At 38.9% G+C, this 22452-nt stretch overlaps 2 long non-coding RNA genes across 2 annotated transcripts in view; both read left to right on the top strand.

Annotated features, from left to right (window-relative positions):
- LOC140106665 (uncharacterized) overlaps nucleotides 1-22452 on the top strand; it is a 141846-nt gene that overhangs the window by 19575 nt on the left and 99819 nt on the right. The window lies entirely within an intron of this gene.
- On the top strand, nucleotides 16130-17097 carry LOC140105919 (uncharacterized). The gene is made up of 2 exons (XR_011850673.1): nucleotides 16130-16525; nucleotides 16598-17097. It is a non-coding gene; the product is annotated as an uncharacterized lncRNA (long non-coding RNA).

The raw sequence follows: 22452 nt of genomic DNA, 5'->3' as shown, positions 1-22452 counted from the left end.
GTCTACCTAATTGTCTGACTGATCTAATGAGATTAGACTAAGCAACTGTCACTTTACTTTTATTTTTTAATTATGTTCTCTTGGATGTCAGCATAAGCCCTGTCCATGATGTCAATGTGACTTTAAACGGAAGTGTTTTCTTAAGAAATATCAGAGGTGTGTTGAGGGAAAACATTTCTACCTCGATAAAGTAGAAATGCTTGAGTTAGGTTCTCGACCTGACGTGGCTCTGTGTTTGTTTCCCCAGGCTGGGCCTTAGTAAACCTTTCATACCTCGGAATACATCTGATCTTTCATCCGATAAACGCTTTGTGAAAGGGGGCATGATCTAAGGAATCTGTCTCTGCCAACACTTGGGGGAGCCTAAAAAAGGCTGTTTTAGGAACTAGATGAAGCAACCATCACAAGAGATCAGCATCCAATTCAGTAAGGGATAGTTGATATATTTTGCTCTTCCTTTTTTTATTTAAAAGATAGATGTTTGACAAGTCTGGAGACCTGAATCTGTCCTATAAAAACATTGCCACCTTCACAAGTCAATAGAAAATGCATATCAAAAAACTCAATTTAGCTAAGACCAGAAATGATCATTTTGTCTTACCATTTCCTAAGCAATTGTGGATTGTGTTTGAGAAACCATTTCCACCATTTCCTTTAAATGAAATCTACCATCAAAATTAGCATGAAAAACCAGGGACACTTACTCAGATCCAGGCATCATGACTGTGGTTATTTGTTATCTATGTCCTCCTTCATTCTAAAATCAACCCTCGCCCTGCTTCCTCATTGCAGTGTAATAGCCTGTGAAGCCTGATCAGAGAGAGGCTAAGGTAGCCACTGAGACTCATAAGCATAATTTTAAAAAGTTGATTTTACAAGAAAGGTGGTCATGGATAACATACATAAGAAGATACAGCTTATACAATCTTTGAGTAAGTGTACCTGGTTTATCATGCTTAATTTTGATGGTAGATTTCCTTTCAATTGATTGGACTATAGTAGTTGTAATCTGAATAATATTGACACATGTTTAGTGTAGGATGTAAAAGCAATTTAAATAAAGGAGTGTTCATTTTATTTCATATGGGAAAAAAATAAAGAAAAAATAATTAAAACCTAGTGATGATTATTCATTCTTTAAAAATTTTCTGCAACCTCCTCAAAAATGATAATGTGTCAGCAACATGTTGTAGAAATGAGAGATTCCAATTTAAATCTGTATGCTAATAAGGCAGAGAGGGGTTTGGCCTCAACATCCATAAAACTCCAATTGCTGACTGGAACATCACCTTCTCCTTTAAATAATCAGGAGATTGTTCTTGTGAGAAGCATGAGTTGACACTGGAAGCAGAGTCATAAAGACATAACCTTGGTGTACCATTTGCTTCAATAGCACACAGATGGTGGCAGCAATGGTCTTACCTAAGGGACCATTAGTTTCTAAGGGATCATGTGACTGCATTTCTGGGAAATTATTTTCACACAGGGTTTTTTTTTAAAAAAACATCTAATTTAAGAAATTTGGTTATATGGCAAGTGAAATTAATTAAATGTGCAGATGGGAATACCCCTTGCATTGCATTAACCGCATCTGTATAATGTATGAGGGAAGTATACACCCCCTATAATATACAGTGCTGACAAGGCATCTTTGTGAATTGCTTTTATTTATATCAGCTAACTAGAGAACAATTTTGGATAAACATAGTGAAATCTGTTGTTGCTAGTGCAACCCCTTAAGACATTTATACCTTTACTGCTTCTCGGTGAACAGAAACAATTTCTTTATTATGGAAACAACCTTTATGTTGTATCAGGAATGAGGCTGTTGTGCAGCTATTGCTGTTGGCAGTCCACATTACCCTTGACTTACTGTTCATGCATCCACAACTCACTGCAAGGGTTTGATCTCACAAAAGTAGGAGGGATTGGGAGGAAAAGGGATAAGATGACATTATGAAGAGATGAGGGGAACAGAATTGCAGCTAAAGCAAAAACAAGGTAAATCTGATTCCTAAGTTACATATATCTTGAATAAATTTTCAAAAATTAACCATAAATTCCACTGATAAAGGTTTATTTGGATTTGGTGTAAAAGGCTTTGCATGGTTGTGACAGGGGCAGATTAAGACCACCATGGGCTCTGGGCTATATGAATATTATTAAACACTTACACTTTAGAACATATGTATACAACAAAAAAGCAGAGAATAATAATAATAACTTTATTATCCCCATAGGGGAAATGATTTGTGTTACGGAAAAGACCGCCATCTTGTTACAATCTAAATACAACCTCAAATTCATATAAATACACACACACATACGTAAGTAAGCATATATAAATTACAATATATAAAAATTAAAAAAGAACATATCACAAATAAAAACTATCCCTCAGCACCTCCCATCGTGTTGGCTAGGCCAAACACAGAGGGGAAAAGAGGGCTTAAATCTAGTAGTTTTACATTTGAGCTGAATAAACTGGTCTCTAAAAGTACTGCTATGCCCATTAAGAATACAGTGTAAAGGGTTAAATTTATTAGTTAGAATCAAACCATTTTGGTCAGCATTCGTGAACATAAAACTGTCTCCCACATTTCCAACCGGGCACCCACAATTTCCCTAGCTTTCTTAACCATTTTTCTGTTTGAGTCTGCAACACTCACATCAATGCCCCAACATACCAAAGCATAATAGAGCACACTTGACACTACAGACTAATTAAAGCCAATCGGCATCTTGCTCTGTATGTCAAATGACCTCAGTGAAAAGAAGAGTCTACCAGAGACTTTCTAATATACTTTCTCCAAGTTAATATGCCTCGACAGTTTCTCGTCGAGTTGCTCTCCCAGGTATTTGTAAACTGAAACCCGCTCCACCTTGACATCAATAATCCAAATAGTTTTATATTCCCCCTCTGTAGTTCGCACAAAGTTAATCTCCATTTCTTTTGTTTTTGTCAGATTTAACACTAACTCATTCACTTTACACAATGACACAAATTAATCCACAGTCGACCTGTACTCCTCCAAATTACCCTGATTTATACACGACAATTGCAGTATCATCCGAATACTTTTGCATAAAGCACTCACTTCCATTTTTCTGAAAATGTACTGTATAAATGGTGAACAGGAATGGGGCCAAAACTGTTCCCCATTTTGTCACACAGACATTCAGGAATTATTCTGTTGCAGGAACTTCCAAAATTGAAAAACAAAATCCTAACTACTGATCCTGGATTGTCAAGGGAAGAGTAGACCCTATGAAGCAGATGTAAAAGCGTGTTGTTCACTCCCAACCTTATTGTTAGATGAAACACTCAAACACCTGTTAAAGATCCTGTTTAAAGCCTTTGCGGTTTCCAGATTACCTGAACTGTCATTCTTCGTCTGTAATGAGTTTCATACCCCTCCACACGTTACACAACTGATTCCCTGCTAATTTTTGTTCTAATTTTTCCCTGCACTTTTTTTGCACTCCTTTATCTTAGCTTTGACCTCCTTCACTATTTCCTTATAATGATCCTTGTCTTTACTGTGGAAAGCTTTATACTTTTGCCGTATGAGCTCTCTTAACTCTTTTGTGAACCATGACCTTGAATTTGGGTAAACTTTTATAGTCTTAACTGGCACTATACATCCTACGCAGAAACAAATGTAGTCCATAACTGTGTCTGGCCACAGGATAACACCCCCCTTCCTGCCTCTGTAGCGATCAGATCCCAATCAGTCATTTCAAAGCAGGCATTCTACCTCCTCTGTCCACAAGCTAATCTGCTTAGTATGAACAGGTAGTTTGTATCTCACAAGGCTGTATCTAGGGTGTAACAAAGTCAGATTGTTGTCGGATATGCACAAAGGTGGTAACATTACAGGTCGGTAAGCATCCTTTAGGTTTCCATACAATAGGTCTAAAATTTTCCCTCCTCTCGTAGGATTCAGGACATATTGAGAAAACCTAGGTAAGATCCTACTCCCTTCCACATGATTAAAGTCACCCGTGACAATAACCAAACTGTCGAGGTATCTACTTTGCAAATCACTGATCAGACCCTGCAGTACCTCACAGGCGACTTCCTTGATCGCTGATGGAGGGATGTAGGTCACTATCATTACAACCACAGTAAATTCCCTGGGCAGATATGGAGGTCTGACAGCTAGTGATAAGAGCCCAATGTGGCACATTTACTTACCTGTCCTGACATGTTCCCAGAAAGTGCATTGTCCAACCGGAATGCACTCACTAAGATTGTGTGCCTGATATCGTGAATGTGTTGCATACCCGCTCAGGTCCGCCGGAGTTCACCTTCTTCTTCCCGGTGTATGTAAGTGCTTGAACTTGCAACACAATTTGAAAGTTAAATCAGTCCAAATCGGTCACATAGTCCGACAGCAGGCCCCCCACATTTCTGTTGCATGAAAGCCAGCGCAGATGCACCACAATCCCATTGCGTGCGACACAATCCCCAGTTAAATACCTGCCACAGCAGTATATTCACAATGTCACTAAGAACAAAAAGCACTCATTATAAACACAAAAAGTGGTGGTGTATTATAATATGGTACATATAGTTAAAGTACAAATGCATCCATCATTTAATATGCCCACAACAGCCTGGCAACAATCAAATGGTACAATACTGATTATAACATTGCCCACAAAAATAATAACATTTTATCATGTATAAGGTCAAAGTGCATGTGCACACATAGATAATCACAAGTACCAACCAGACTGCATATCTAATTACAGGTGACCCAGTAGAGACCACACCACCACAGACCCCAACCCACATTTCGGTGTCGCTTCCTCAGGGTATACTGTGGGGCATGGCCATGGACACAGTTCATAAGGGCCCCAAAGGCGGGGCTTACATTTCCCAACCTATATTGTTAGCGTTTCACACTTACTGTAGGTGCAAAAAACTGGGTCTGTGGTATTCTCATTAAAGATGGCGCTGCTTCCGGGGCCATCACATGTACTGAAGCTTCAGATCGAGGCTTGGAAGCGTTTGTTGGAATTCAAGCAGATGACATCACTTCCAGTCACCAGACCGGATGATATCTGATGCAAATGTTTCATATACGCTCATGTGCTATTCTTTCTAAGATGTAACCAAGTGTTACTAATATAAAGGCTACAGCTCTAGATTGCCCTCTGCAGGATTTAATTATAATACAATGGATATAAGACCATATATATATATATATATATATATATATATATATATATATATATATATATATATACAGTGATAAAATATGAACCATATAAGCCATTATCTAAAATGAATATAATAGGAATCTAATTAAGCAAAAACGTGCCCAAACTTAAAGTGTAAGGTAAGTAAAGTAAAAATATTTAAAATAACTAGGTTTTTGAACTTCACAATATCTCAGCTAAATATTTAATTTCCTTTCCCATGTTTTTGATCTAATTTGTATAATGTTTTCTTATATATTGAGAATTTGCACGATGAAGGGAACATCATATTGTGGGGTGTTTTGCTTCAGCAGGGACTAAGTAGCTGGACAGAGTTAGGCTCTATCGATGTGATGTTATGTGGGTGAGTCACCCGGACACAAAATGTTTGACCAAATCATGGCCTCCACAGAGGTCTATGGCACACAATCATGTTGTGATGAGCACACTGTGTCTTGCCACACTATGACCAAGCTGACCAGGCCACTGGGCTCTCTATGCAGAGGGGAGGGGTGAGAAGCACTCACTTCCACTCCCTTCTCCACCCGGATTTGGCTAAATACAGGACATACCTCAATGAAATATTACAACCACCATGCAGCTAAAGGTGGTGCTAAAATATATTTACTCAGGGGGACTAAATACATATGCACATCCATCTCCTCAATTTGTAAAATCTAACATAGTTTCCTTTAGACTTAACTAATATTTGATCATTTGTGTTGCTCTAAAAAACTTGTTTCTTTGTGGCTGTAACATTTACAAATGAAGGACAATTCTAAATGTACGAATACCTTTTGAACCCCCTTTTGCCTTCAGAACTGCCTTAACTCTTTGTGGCATAGATTCAACAAGGTGCTGGAAGCATTCCTCAGAGATTTTGGTCCATATTGACATGATGGCATCACACAGTTGCCGCAGATTTGTCGGCTGCACATCCATGATGCGAATCTCCCGTTCCACCACCACCGTTCCACCAAAGCAGGATGGATCCATGCTTTCATTATGTTGACGCCAAATTCTGACCCTACCATCCGAATGTCGCAGCAGAAATCGAGACTCATCAGACCAGGCAACGTTTTTCCAATTTTCTACTGTCCAATTTCGATGAGCTTGTGCAAATTGTAGCCTCAGTTTCCTGTTCTTAGCTGAAAGGAGTGGCACCCAGCATGGTCTTCTGCTGCTGTAGCCCATCTGCCTCAAAGTTCGACGTACTGTGCGTTCAGAGATGCTCTTCTGCCTACCTTGGTTGTAACGGGTGGTGATTTGAGTCACTGTTGCCTTTCTATCAGCTCGAACCAGTCTGCCCATTCTCCTCTCACCTCTGGCATCAACAAGGCATTTCCGCCCACAGAACCGCCGCTCACTAGATGTTTTTTCTTTTTCAGACCATTCTCTGTAAACCCTAGAGATGGTTGTGCGTGAAAATCCCAGTAGATCAGCAGTTTCTGAAATACTCAGACCAGCCCTTCTGGCACCAACAACCATGCCACGTTCAAAGGCACTCAAATCACCTTTCTTCCCCATACTGATGCTCGGTATGAACTGCAGGAGATTGTCTTGACCATGTCTACATGCCTGAATGCACTGAGTTGCCGCCATGTGATTGGCTGATTAGAAATTAAGTGTTAACGAGCAGTTGGACAGGTGTACCTAATAAAGTGGCCGGTGAGTGTACTTAGCATAAACAATGAATTCTACTAAGCAAAACATTTATATAGTTCAACATTGCCCTATTTCATAAAGCTGTACTCAACTGTCTGATTGTTTCTAGTGCAATTATCTATTTTTATCCCAGCAACATACCATAATTAATCTAGATTCCTACAAATGTGTAAATTCCAAGGTTATTTATGAACATCATATAATGTAAATGTATATTTAGAGGTATATGTAAATCCATCTTTTATCCCATGAGTATAAAAATCACACAAGAGTGAAGTGAACACTCATTCCAATGCAATCTCTTGAGATCTTTCTTGAACAGGTCCATTTGAAAAATCATCAATTATGGATAAGATTATTTTTACTTCAGACTGGTGGTATTAAAATAATAAAGAAAACTGTTAAAACACATCAACGGACATAAATATTTGAAGCAAATGGACGCAGTTTGTAAATAAAAACAAAATAGTTTTACTCTATATTAGCAGGAGCTAAATCATTTATAAACGAACATCATATTATTTGTAACATATTTTATTTAGACTGGATCTTGAGATTGTGATAAAGGAGTCCTCCGATGTATCATGTATCATTTTTTAAATTACTTTTTATGTGAAAGTCCATTTAAGCAGATAATTATTTTCTTTAATGTGTTAGGAATAATTTCCTAATCCATCAACATGGTAAATCTGCATACATGTAACAGGCACAATGGCTAATAATACTTGAATCTCATGGGAGCTTGTAGGTGGTATTTTTTAAATTTTTTTTTTACAAAACTGTGAACACAGACCTAGTAATAAGGCCTCATGCACACGTAGGTATGTGAATTATGGGCTGAAAATAGGCCCTCTTTGTGGCCTGTTTCGACTGGGGGAACAAGGCTCACCTTGTCAATATCCGTAGGAATTGAGCTGCCATGGCTTGGATGACACATAGTTCATGCATCATTCCCCACCATAACAATGCACAATAGAATTCAATGCGGAAAGCCTCAAATATGGTCAGGTGCATGAAATTTAAGTTTGTAAACACTAAAGAGTTTCCTGAGCCTCTTTTGTCATTGCCTAGTCTGTGGTGGAGGTGCTATATTTTTTCTGGACTTAAATCTCTGAATTAACTCCCATTCATTTAAGAAAATCATTGAGAACCTACCACAATGGCAGGTATCAAAAAGGTTAAAGTATAACTGTAAAGTACAAAATGCTTGCCTAGAAGGAGGAAAGAAGGGCGGGTGGGTGTTGATGGGAGGGGTTACTAGCATATGCATCTTCTTATTAGTAGCAGGAGAATATCAGTACCAAAAGCATGTTAAAAGCTCCAGGACCTGCAATGATGTGATAAGCCCATAATTCACATGCTTTAAGTCAACCAATTACATACTGTTTGTGTTTGAAAGTTTAAATATAGTAGAAATATGTATGTATGAAAGGGTGAATGCACAAATAAAGACAGAGCTCAGACTACCCATCCGATCTAATAAATGGTATCAGATCCTGTACACACAGCACACTATATACAGATATATAGTGCAAGATCTTTGAGCATACAGTGTATCTCTTTGCACAGGAAAGGGTTGGTTAGGAGGCAGCTTCCTTAGAGTAAAATGGCAAAAAAATCAGTGTTTGAAAAAAAAAGTAATTTTGTATATATATAGTTATTTATTTTTTTTTTGTTTTTTTTTTTAAAGAAAAATAGCAGCACTCCAGTATGTTGAAAGTTCAAAGTGATTAGTAGTCCTCTTAATGCCTTTATGCCTTGCACTGGACTAAATCTCTGCAGTAGTGCTGATTCTGTATCCTGATTGGCTGAGCTGTTTGTGAACATTCACATGAATGCCCTGAGTGCTATTGGCATCACTACCTATAGCTGATGTCACAACCAGAAAGTCCCACCAAGTTCAGGAAAAGCTGAGAGTGCTTTAATGATAGCCTCACATATCTCAGGATAGGAAGAAGCCAGCAGCATGATGCAGGTAATGTTAGAATTATTGTCAAAGGCTTATTGACTATTTGTCTCACTTATATTTGTTTATATGTTGCTTAGTCACATGACCGGGCTGTGTATAACAGAGTGAGCGGGTCTAAAGAAGAGGGCATGTGCAAAACGTCTTGTTGTCCTCTGTGATGTGAATTGGGTCTTTTTACTTGTCCAATATGCCATTAATAAAATACTAGTGGTGAGTGCGACCTGTGTTCTCTTTTTGCTTTCATTCTTTTGTGAAGCCTCTCTGAGTGAGCACCCCAACTGTAAGCTGCTCCACTCATCTAATACAGCACTCTTGTTGGTCTTGAGTGCAGCTGCTCCTTCTCTCATTTGGAGTTGGCTTACATATTATCAACCATGCAAAAAAAAAAACAAAACTTAATATGTTTAAATCTGTATAATGTATACTTTATGAAGCTAGAAATCAAAACTTAAAGGGGTATTCTCGTCTGGGCATTTACATTTCAGTTTGATAAATCTTCCATATATAAACATTTCTTCAATTAGATGTTATTAAAAAAAATGTTCCTGTGTGAAGATAATTTCTCATAAATGTAGTCATTTTATCCCTTAGAAACGAGATGGCTTCCCCGGATACGGCCACCTCTGCCTGAGAGATTGCACAGATAAACAAAAAGTTTTTGTATATGAAATGTCCGGGAGTTACTGCAGGTCCTACACCCGTCCTGTAGTAATGATTGCTGAATCCTGGTGGTCCGGCAGGACTCTATAGCGCATGTCTGGCCACCGCTGCCAGAGTGTGACGTGGTCGTAACCGAGGAAGCCATCTCGTTTCTAAGGGACAACATGGCTATGTTTATAGGAAATTATCTTCACACAGGAACATTTTTTTTTAATAACATCCAATTGAAGAAATGTTTATATATGGAAGATTAGTGAAACTGAATGTGAATGCCCAGATGAGAATACCCCTTTAAGCGGTTGTGAAAGAATTACAGGTTTTTATTCATGGCTTAGGGAGGGTTGTAAAAATAATGAGCTTATATTTGCCATCTCAGGTTCTTCCATTCTCCTGCAGCAGTGCCAGGAGAGACCAGCACTCCCTTCCCAGCCTTTGCCGTTGGAGACTCGAGGCAGTAGTTGCGATGGGAGAGGTGGCCTCAAAGAGAGGCCCGGAGTCTATATGTGTATGGCACAGAGAAAGAACGGGAGCGCTAAAGGAGTATAAGCTCTATTCATTCCTGGTTACCCCTTTAAATCCACACTGTATGTTACAGTTGATGCATTTTACTTTATTTGGAGGGTACACTTACAATATGATGATATTAATGTTTTGGGGGTATAACTCCCCTACAGATTTGATGCTTTACAGTGGCTAGCACATTATTATATTCAGTTGTTTTATAATTGGCAAGTGTCTGTCAAACTATGTGCTACTTAAAGTGTTAAAGGATAATACACATAATGACTTTTTTCCCCTAAGTATATTTTCTGTCTGTCCATAATTTGTGCCATTACTGTCTGAGGTCTTAATTGACTAGAACAGAACTCACAGGTTTGGCACATGGTAGTGCTAGATTTATTGCTAATATAAAACTATGGACATTTATATTCACTTTCCTCTTTATCTTTTTTGTTTGCAGAAATATGACTTTGATGCATTAACCATGTAGAAGTGTTCCTAGGCTTTCCTTACTGTAATCTGTTAATGTATAGCTGAGGACTGTGCAAAGCATACAGTTTATTTTTGTTTGTTAGAGCAATCCACTGGCCTTATTCATTCTTTTCTTTCTTTCTCTCTTTCTCTTTTTCTTTTCACATAATTAGAAAGCATTACGAAAAAAGGAAAGGATGGGACACAAAAAAGGAAACACATGGTATGGGGAGGGAGGACATAGTATGGTGGGGAGGGGGTCTTATTTAAAATAACCTTTCACACAGTATTATGAGGCCTCTTCAATAGAAAGGTAAAAGAGGTGGTCCAGCTGCATGTGATTGAAACCATGGCCGACAGTCAAACAACGCTAAAGTGAAAACTGCACTATTGCCTTTAAAATCATGCAAGATTATTGGGCATCAAAGGTTAAGATTGTATTGGCTGTTTGGAGCAACTGTACCATAGGTTCCTTCTCTATATTTCATAAACCTTCTTGTTTCTATGTCACAGGAATACTATTTTAGTCATAGGTGTAGTCAAATGGTAAATCACCATAGAACTACAGTATGTTCTTCTGGGTCTGATCAGACGATTAGTTGTGTTTGTTGCTGAACCCCTACTAATTGACTTTTAACCGGTTAAGGACCGGGCCCTTTCCTGTTTTTTCATGTCTATTTTTCACTCCCCACCTTCAAAAATCTATAACTTTTTTATTTTTTACACGTAAAGAGCTGTGTGATGCCTTGTTTTCTGTGGAATATATCACACTTCATAGTGATTGTATTGAATATTCCATGCCGTGTACTCGTAAGCGGGAAAAAAATTCCAAATGCAGTGAAAATAGTGAAAAACCGCATTTGCGCCATTTTCTTGTGGGCTTGTTTATTACGTCTTTCACTGAGTGCCCCAAATGACATGTCCACTTTATTCTTTGGGTTGATACGATTAAGGGGATACCAAATTTGTATAGGTTTTATAATGTTTTCATACATTTACAAAAATTAAAACCTCCTGTACAAAAATTATTTTTTTGATTTTGCCAACTTCTGGTGCTAATAACATTTTTATACTTTGGTGTACGGAGCTGTGGGTGGTGTCCTTTTTTTGCAACATTTGATAATATTTTTAATGATATTATTTTTAGGACTGTACGACCTTTTAACCCATTTTTTATAGATTTTTTTAAATATTTTTCAATTGGGCGCTATTTTCCGTGACTACGCGGTCGCGAACCAGTTAATGCCTTAGCCTTCACAATTTTGGCCTGAGGCCCTTAAAGTGGTTCTAAATTTTTCAAATATCTATGTAATCTACTAGCTTTGGCATACCAAACTTTTTTTGCCTCCTTAAATGAAATTTGCCAAGCATGATAATCTGGGGGCACATATACATAGATCCAGGCACTGTGACTGTGGTGATCATCTTTCTACTTCTATAATATACATGTTACATTATTATTTTTATTATTATTATTATTATTATATAATGTTCCTGAAGCCATCTGTGGTTTGGCTTCACAAGCTGTTGTTACACTGCAGCAGCATGTGTCAGTCTCACCCTTCCCCCTGCACTGCATGTAATCACAGCAGTAGGGAGCACACAGTAACAGAGGGGAAGTGCAGCTTCAGAATATAATGGCCTGTGAATCTGCAGCACCTTTAACATGTCTGTGGCTTATTTTTCTAAGGAAGGAGACCATGGATAACAAATATGAGATCTTTACCACAGTTGTGGTGCCTGGAACTATGAATAAATTCCTCTGGTTCATCATGCTGTATTTAGATGGTAAATTTTCTTTAGGCCTTTTCATAGTGCACTGATAATAAATAGTTTTAACAAAGGGAAAAAATATGTTGCAATTACTAGAAAAAAAATGCATTTTTAGGTACTAAAGGACTGAAATTAGTTCAGCTACAGCACAGCTACATAATCAGTTGTTTTCAACAAATCTCAATTAAATTTGAAATTAAATCTTTCATAGAGGCTCTTATGGTGACAATCTGTAGCGGGAAAATTAAAATAAATACAGAAATTTTCAAATGCTTTAAATGATTAGATATATAGATAACTATAAGATTTTACTGCAGTACTCAAGTATAATATGTGTAAAACCCAGTCTACTATGCTACTAATAGTATCATAGTATCATAGTATATAAGGCTGGAAGGAGACGCAAGTCCATCAAGTCCAACCTTCAAGAATTAAATAAATGTTTTATCCCCATAACCCGTGATATTTTTTCTCTCCAGAAAGTCATCCAGGCCTCTCTTGAACATGTACATAGAGTCGGCCATAACAACCTCCTGCGGCAGAGAGTTCCATAGTCTCACTGCTCTTACAGTAAAGAACCTTTGTCTATGGTGATGGTAGAATCGCCTCTCCTCTAGGCGTAGAGGATGCCCCCTTGTCCTGGTCACAGGCCGAGGTATAAAAAGATCTTTGGAGAGATCCTTGTACTGTCCGTTCAGGTATTTGTACATTGTAATGAGGTCTCCCCTCAGTCGTCTTTTTTCTAAACTGAATAATCCCAAATTTTGTAATCTGTCAGTGTACTCTAATCCCCCCATTCCCCTAATAATCCTGGTTGCTCTCCTCTGCACCCGATCCAGCTCTATTATATCCTTTTTATACACTGGTGCCCAAAACTGTACACAATATTCCATGTGTGGGATTTGTATAAGGGCAAAACTATGTCTTTATCATGAGAATCTATTCCTCTCTTGATACATCCCATTATTTTATTTGCTTTAGCAGCAGCCGCCTGGCTCTGGTCACTAAAATTAAGTTTACCATTCACCAATACGCCCAAGTCCTTTTCAGCTTCAGTTTTATTAAGTAATTGACCGTTTAGAACATAATTAATAGTACTAAGCCGAGGGTGGGAAATGCATTGGTCACAGAACCCCCCAGTATATAGCCAGCCAGCCCCCTATAATATACAGCCTGCCCAGCTTGCCCCCAGTAGTATACAACCTGCCCCCAGTAGTATACAGCCTGCCCCCAGTAGTATACAGCCTGCCTCCAGTAGTATACAGCGTGCCCTCCAGTAGTATACGGCGTGCCCTCCAGTAGTATACAGCGTGCCCCCAGTAGTATACAGCCTGTCCCCAGTGGTATACAGCCTGTCCCCAGTAGTATACAGCCTGTCCCCAGTAGTATACAGCCACTTAGCCTGTCCCCAGTAGTATACAGCCTGTCCCCAGTAGTATACAGCCACCCAGCCTGCCCACAGTAGTATACAGCATGACCCCAGTAGTATACAGCCACCCCAGGCTGCCCCCAGTAGTATACACCCTGCCCCTAGTAGTATACAGCCACCCAGCCTGTCCCCAGTAGTATACAGCATGCCCCCAGTAGTATACAGCCCAGAATAAAAAGAAAAACTTATATACTCACCCTCCGATGGCCCCGATGCGCAGCGCTGCTCCCTCGATGTCATCGCGGCTCCTCTTCTTGCTTCAGCGCCTTCTGTCTTCTTTAACATCGTGCTGGGCGCCTCCATTGTTTTTTTCTGGGAGGCACCTAGTATGACACGCCGCTGCTGACATCATACTAGGCGCCACCCGGGAGAAAAACATGGCGGCGCCCAGCCGGGAAGCTAGAAGAGGAGCCACGATGACATCGGGGGAGCAGCGCTGCGCATCGGGGCCACCGGAGGGTGAGTATATAAGTTTATTATTTTTTTAAGTCCATTTTTTATTATTTTTTACTCGTATTGACTCGTGTATAAGCCGAGTGGATGTTTTTCAGCACATTTTTTGTGCTGAAAAACTCGGCTTATACATGAGTATATACGGTAAAAAAAGGGGGAAGTTGGTGGAGTAGCACTGTGGTATCCTGGATTAAGATCCCTGTGGGTGCACGCTTCGGGGACTCTGGCTCAGAAGACCCTTACACAAGTAAATCCAACAACGAGGAAGCAGCACTCCGTGATACTTGAAAATGGCTACATTGAGATAGCTGAAACGTTGTATCTTTTTTCCACTGGTGCAATAAATATCACCATTATATCACGGAGTGCTGCTTCCTCGTTGTTGGATTTACTTGAGTATATACGGTAAATATATGATATCTCTAGTGTTCTTATAGCTTTCAAGTTTTACCCAAATGCAAAATAAAAAGGTTGGAGAAAAATTTACAGAGATGCCAGGGCACTTCTCATATCAAGTTCTGCCAGCAATGTAAAGAGAACCTGACATTTAAATCAACCCACACAAAATAAATACTTGATAATGGCAATGCTTAGAAGCATAGTTTTTATCTGTAAATGGTTCCATTTCATGGCTGCAATGTTCAAAACAAATGTTTGTAAATTTATTTGTACCTCATCTGAGGTGAGTCCAATGCTATTAATGGATCCCTGCATATTACATTTTATTTAAATTGCCCTCCCTCATTGTTTCTCATTGACATGTCTCGCTGCTAGGACATGCTAGTATTTAACCCCTTAAGGACGCAGCCATTTTGTAGCTTAAGGCTCAGCCCGATTTTTTGGATTCTGACCTGCGTCGCTTTATATGGTTATAACTTTTGAACACTGTTAATTATCAAAGCGATTCCGAGATTGTTTTTTCCCCACATGTTGTACTCCATTTTAGTGGTAAATTTTGGCTGATAAGTTTTGCGTTTACTTACAAAAAAAAAGGAAATATGATAAATTTTTTTAAAAATTTGCCATTTTCGAAATTCAAAATCATTGCGTTTTCAGGCAGATAGATTTACCACCTAAATAAGTTGCTGAATAACATTTCCCATTTGTCTACTTTACATTTTCATAATTTCTGAAATGTTTGGATAATTTATTTTGATGTCACGCGGCTTACAAAAAGAATATCGCTTTTCCGGATTTTCAGAATTGACTATTTTGGGGATAAATACAGTTTTGAATGAAATTTTACATATTTAGCATCAAAACCCCCTATATAACCAACCCATTTTCAAATCTGCACCCCTCAAGCTATCAGAAACCGCTTTTACGAAGATTGTTAACCCCTTGAGATCTTCATAGTAATTGAATCAAAATGGAGGTGAAATTTAGAATGGTCAAAATGTTCCCTTATACGTTCATTTAGCCCTAAAATTTACACATTTCCAAAATATAAAAAGAGAAAACCCACCATACAATTTGTTCTGCAATTTCTCCCGAGTACAGAGACCCCCCACATGTGGCCATTACTTGTGTTATGGGGGCACAGCGAGGCACAGAAGGGAAGGAGGGCACTGCAGCTGCCAGGATTTTAGTTTCCTCATTGGCCCCTTTTGAAGGCTATAAAATTTTCGCTTTTTCGTTATTGGGGCCATGTGATGGCATTTTTTTTGCGCGATGAGATGCTTTTTCCATTGTTACCATTTTGGGGTTGGTATCACCTATTGTTGAAAATTTAGGAACTTTTTCCATAACGTCCCCCATGACGGCCCACTAGGAGGATGACCCTTGACCTCTGTAGGGACAGGAAGCAGAGAGGTTAAAAGCCTCCCCCCACATCCTCCCGCCAGTGTCTTCCTGTCCCTACAGGGGTCAGGTCAAGAGAGGGTCTCTCTCCTCCTAAGGGGGGGGGGGGGCGTTTTTAGAAAGAAGGACTAGAAATTGGTCTTTCTACTAGCACCCTGAAAGTCCAAATTTCGTCTCTGAGTGCTTTCTTCGACCATCCCCTGGCGGACCACAGGTGGGTCAAAAGATTTATTGCAGCTGCAAATAGAATTAGGCCTCAGATTCTGAAGCGGGTTCCCTCCTGGGATCTCTCCCTGGTTCTGGATGCTCTCTCCAGACCTCCCTTTGAGCCTTTAAAGGACGCTAGTATAAAAAACTTAACTTTAAAGTCTTCTCTATTAATAGCTGTGACTTCAGCTAGAAGGCTGGGGGAACTCCAAGCCATTTCTATTAGAGAACCCTATATGTGTATTCTCCCTGACAGGATAACTCTGACTCTGGATCCAAGCTTTGTTCCCAAAGTGGCGTCTGGGTTTCACAAGAATCAGGAAATAATTCTTCCATCATTCTACGGGAATCCTTCTTCAAGCAAGGAAATAGCGTGGCATTCCCTGGATGTAAGGCGCTCGGTCTTAGAGTACTTAAAAGCCACAAAACCCTGGCGCAAAGATCACAATCTCTTTGTTCAGTTTCAGGGGAAGAACAAAGGGGTAAAGGCATCCAAAACCACGATCGCCAGATGGTTAAAGACTGCCATAGCCTCTTGTTATACAGAACAAGGGAAAGAAGTTCCTCCTAACCTTAAAGCCCATTCCACCAGAGCCATATCCGCCTCCTGGGCAGAAAAGAGGGGCGCTTCTCTTGAACAAATCTGCAGAGCTGCCACCTGGGCTTCTTCATCCACCTTTGCTAAACATTATCGGCTGGACTTACCCAACTCACAGGATCTCGCCTTCGGTCAGAAGGTTCTCCAGGCTGTGGTCCCACCCTAATTCTACTAATTTTGTAGATCTCCTAGTGGGCCGTCATGGGGGACGTTATGGAAATTGTGAATTAGACTCACCGGTAATTCGGTTTCCATCTAGTCCTCCATGACGGCCTATATATTTTCCCTCCCATGGTTTCTTTCACTTTGTTGTAAATTCTGTATGTGATTCAAACAGGCAGAATAAAAATACGTTGTATCTTCCACCGGTGTAGTTATTTGGTAGACACTGGCGGGAGGATGTGGGGGGAGGCTTTTAACCTCTCTGCTTCCTGTCCCTACAGAGGTCAAGGGTCATCCTCCTAGTGGGCCGTCATGGAGGACTAGATGGAAACCGAATTACCGGTGAGTCTAATTCACAATTTTTGAGGGCAGGAGTAGAAAAGCATCAATTCTGTACTGGATTTTTTACTCTTTTTTTTTTTTGGTGTTCACCGTATAGACTAATAATCATGTTATCTTTATTCTATGGGTTGATACGATTACGGGGATACCAGACTTCAATATATTTTCTTACGTTTTACTAAATTTGTCAAACAAAACCCTAATGTGGGGAAAAATCTATCATTTATGTATTGCCGTCTTCCAAGTGGCATAACATTGTTACTTTTTTGGCTACGGAGCTGGTTGATGGCTTATTTTTTGCGGGACATGTTGTACTTTGCACCATTATCATGTCGGAGTACACATGGTTTTTTGATCACATTTTATAGCATTTTTTGTGGGATTGAATAGCTAAAAATCATAATTTTTGGAAGGTTTATAGCAGTTTTTTTTTACGGCGTTTATCGTGGGGGTTCAATAATGATTTACTTGTATTCTACGGGTTGTTACGGACGCGGTGATACTATATATGTGGGGTTTTTGTTATGATTTAGACTTTTTTGGGGTTATATGTCTCTTTATATGTTATGGGGCTTATGGGCATTTTTATTGATTTATTACTTTATTTTTTATTGAATAACATTTTTTTTTTTACTTTTTCACTTTTTCCACCATGGGAAATGACCAAGCAATCATCTGATTGCTTGTTCATGATAATACTCTGCAATAATCATGTATTGCAGGGTATTATCTGTGTCAGCCTATGCACTTGCATAGGCTGGCACTATGCCAGTAAGATGACGTCACAGACGCCATCTTACTGGCAGTGCCTGCAGGCAGTGCTGGGGACCAGATCGGACCCCAGCACTTCCATAGCAACGATCGGCGCCCCCCGAAAACGGTTCGGGGGGGCCGATCGTGGGGGAAAGACACCCCAGAGACATGTTAGATGCCGCGGTCGCGCTGACCGCGGCATTTAACGGGTTTAGCACCCGCGATCGGAGACAACTCCGATCGCGAAGCACCCGCGATCGGAGACAACTCCGATCGCGGGTGTTACACTGGGGTGCCGGCTATTAGTTACAGCCGGCACCCCGTGTTTCCCGATGCCGGTGCGCCACGGAGCGTGAAGGGGTTAAGGACCATCTGCCAATACGCAACTACAGACACCTTTTGCTCTGTTTACTTATTAGAGGTAGAACTAGCTGGGTCAATTGTTTTACACAGTACCTTGCGGTAATGTTGAGAGAGTTCTGTTACATCATTGAACGACTCATGTCATGCGACCGAGGATATGTCATCTAAGGTCCTTTCCTTTACCCAGTAAGATTTGCAAAATCTACCTTTTTTATATATCTAATCACAAGAAATTGCAGTGCCCTGGAATATGATGGCACTATATAAATAAAGATTTTTTAAAAGTACTATTACAGCATGCCTCCATGTAGGGAAGGGAGGAGTAGAAGTCTAAGGTGGTCATGCTGTGATTTCATGTAATCTGATACAGACTTGGGGTACATTTTGCAAATATTAAAGGGTAAAGGACCTTAGATGGCATCACCCTGGTGACATGACATAAATTGTTGAATGGTAAGGAGGCATATGGCATGGGGAGGAGTAATTGGGAGGAACCAACAGAGATGATGATAAGTAAGATAACAAAGTTGATTTTGTGGGGATGTGAGGGAAGCAAATTTTAGATAAAAGAGGGTTGGCATTCACTAAATAAGACTTTATGGAAACCTTTCACTAGCCGGGTCAAATTTGCGACATGCTTCTTTTAATTTTGTAAGAGAGATTTAAATCATGTTTCAAATAGGACTTTAATCATTTCCATCTGCCTTTACTTATGAACAATAAAAATGTGCAAAAAAAAAAGGAAAAAAATGACACATTGTTTCTGGAAAATCAGAAAACTTTGACTGTATGACTTAGATTTATGTATATTTCAGTGCAGTGATAACAGATGGTGGTTGATTATGTAGGTACTAATCTGGCATTTAGAGAGAGCCTGCAACAATATTCATGTCTTCCTCTATTGCTATTCGGGGAATACTATTGCTAATCTTGTGGGCCTGGTTTTATTTTGTTGCATATTTATGCAAAATAGTAAATGAAAAATTTTGATATACTAATTTAAAGTTTCATATTGTAATAGACAAAGAAGGGTTAGTATATAGGAACACATATGTATATACTATAAAGACTTCCTCCAACTACACTTTATTTACAAAAAAAATCTTCTATGATTAAAAAAAATAAAAATGACAAGTTATATTCTGCTCTGGCACTGTAAGTACAGACAGGTTTAGCATCTGAGCTCTTACAGAATGTAAGTCACGATGCTTGTAATGTTTGTATGAGACGTGAACAAATTTTCAAATGGACAAAATATAGCTCCAGTAAATTCTCATCTGCAGAGATATCTCTGTACTTACAAAAAGAGTATTTTTTTGGCATTGAGAACACAGACCGTTTTTGGCAAAACATTTAACAAGCAGTAGGTTTGGTGAATGTGTTGTGATTACCACAAAATAGTAAAAAAATGTAAATTCCTTCTAATCTGGCCCAATGATCATCCTTGATTACTCTGACCATTTTAATAATCACCCAACACATTGTTAGCAAACTGGACACTAATGTAACGCTTTACCTCTGCTAAGTGTTCTGTCCCTGCTGCATTGCTTGGCAAACATCTCCAATCCTCCTGCAGTCATCTTGGAATGTTACAGTCACAGCTATGAAATTGAATTATACTAAGGTGTAGCATTATATCACAAAGCTTTAGGCAAAACGTAAATTGGGAAATATGCTCAGCTTTGTAGTATTTCATGCAGTTATTAAATTCAATCATTTGAGGGAAATATCATACAAGAAACATTTCTAAGCAAGAGGAAGGAGGTGAAAGCGATGTAAAACTATATATACCGGTAGTCATTATTAATGGGCATGTTTGAGATTGGGTTCTGGGATGGAAGAAAAGTACAAGAAATGCAATAAATCAATAACATTTCTATTATTTTTTAACCCGTTTTTGCAAAATAGGAAGGTTAAAAGGCTTCATGCTTTAATTGTGTGCAATATTAGGGAAAACTAGGTTGTTAATAAAGCTGCACACATATAATGCAAAAAAAAATCCAACTCACCAGTATCTACAGTGTATGCTGTAGATCCCTCCTCGAACCGGACTAAGCAATAAAACAAAATGGCAGATTGACCCAGCACCAAAACACTCCAGTGATGTAAACGTTTTATGCTGAAATTTTTTTTATCGATTGATTGGAATTTTTCAAATAAAGTCTGAAGGCAAAACATTTAAAATAGACCATTTTGGTGCTGGATCAATCTTCTATTTTGTTGAAAGTTGTGTTTTCCATCTTTCAAAGAACACATTACCCCTGTGAGAACTTTCTGACCTCACTAGCTTAAACAATATTTAATATTTAACGGCTTGGAATACTTTGCTCAGAAAGCCCACAAATATGGGATTTCCAAGTAGCTGATATGCTATGGAAAAATGAGGGAGAGGAGATTTATTTATTTTAAATAAATAACTTGACCCCCCCCCCCCACCCTCCATCCCATAAAAATTTTTTATCAGCCAGACATAAAAGAGCAGCATCAGTTTACCATTATCAGGATAGAAAGGCCTATGTTGGGAGCATGGGAGAGGAAGGTGGCGTAGGTATGCATAATTAGCAGCACAGAGTGCCAGACATCTTGTCCCCGTGCTCCGTGCCAGGAAGAAAATGAAGAGGAGCAGAGGGGAGTATTTCTAGGCATTTTTTTTAAAAGTGGTTGATTTCCTTTTAAACAAACATCTAGTGTCTGATCTGATTTGACACCAATCAGTTTTTTTATTTCTGTATATTCCAATGTGTGACTGAAGATCTGTCATATTTTTTTTGTCAACTTTGCACTTACTTGTATATATTTTTCCTAAAAAGTCACACAGATTTGTAATTTCCTTTATTTTGAGCACTGTTGATGTATGTTTTCAGAAGATGTTCCAGTCAATGTCAATAATGTAAACATTTTGATGTTGGCGAACCATTTGTGCCCTGCAAGGAAAATGTATCAAAACTACAAATATGTCACTTTTCTAAATGATACAGTATGTCAAAACGGGTAATATGAGATTGTCTTGAGTCCGATGTGAACAGTTCTCAAATCATTGCAAAAAACTGGAATTCTAACTGTGGCAATTTGTTTACAACATGGCAATGACTGAATATTAAACTTAATTATCATTCAATTTTGACCAGAGCTGAAAACAATTGTGCACATTAGTTTCCTTCTAGCGGCAAGTGTAGTAAGTGGGTTGGTCACTTGAGTGAGATCCATTTAATCATCCAATATGTTATGGTAAGCTCAAACAGCAGAAACAAAACTCTACCTACAGGGTGGGGTCATTTGTTGCAGTTACAACTGCATCACAATCAGTTTTGAGGTGGTGGTAGACGCACTTTTGTTAATTTAACAGGTCAAAGACATGAATTGAATGGGTGAAATTGATTTTAAGTGGAAATCAGTTCCACAAATATCTTTCACCTGTTAAATTAACAAAACTGCACCTAAAACCATCTCAAAGTTGATTGTGATGCAGTTTTAACTGCAACGTGTGACCGCACCCTAAATGCTAGACAAGTTTACCACTAAATGGGAGAAATTCTATCCTGTTTGAACTTTGATTTCTCTGATAACCTATTTATGAAAGTGCACGGCATTTATTTGGTCATACTAGAGCTCTTTTAAAGTGGTAATGTTATTTGTGTTCATGTCGACTGGTTAGTTTTTGCTACTAACAGAAAGAAACAAACGGGAGAAGAGAGAGAGAAAGAAACCCAATGCAGGGTTTCTTAGCTGTTTGTACCCCATATTGAGGTCATAAAAAAATTCTTTAACCCTGGCATGCTAATGTAGAAATAGAGTTCAGAATTAATAGTAAATTTTTGCCTTAGAACTTTTTGCCTTAGACTGCAATTACATTGCTTTCTGCAAATAACTATTTGATTTTCATTATGGCTATCTGTAATATTAGAGAAAATTCTGTGTTTAGCTTCATGAATATTAGCTTTTCTGTTCATCAGAGGTGAAGCCATGTCTGCTGGTGCATTCTCTTTCCTCTTTTCACTCCATGCTTTTGAAAACTATGTAATTAATTACAAAAAGGAGCAGTAAAGGGGGTGCTGGGCAGCATAGCAAAATTACATTTGTGCAGAGGTAGAAAGGTAG

The sequence above is a fragment of the Engystomops pustulosus genome, chromosome 11 (genome assembly GCF_040894005.1).
Source record: "Engystomops pustulosus chromosome 11, aEngPut4.maternal, whole genome shotgun sequence".
Lineage (NCBI taxonomy): Eukaryota > Metazoa > Chordata > Amphibia > Anura > Leptodactylidae > Engystomops > Engystomops pustulosus.
This window is presented reverse-complemented; position numbering and strand designations above follow the sequence as displayed.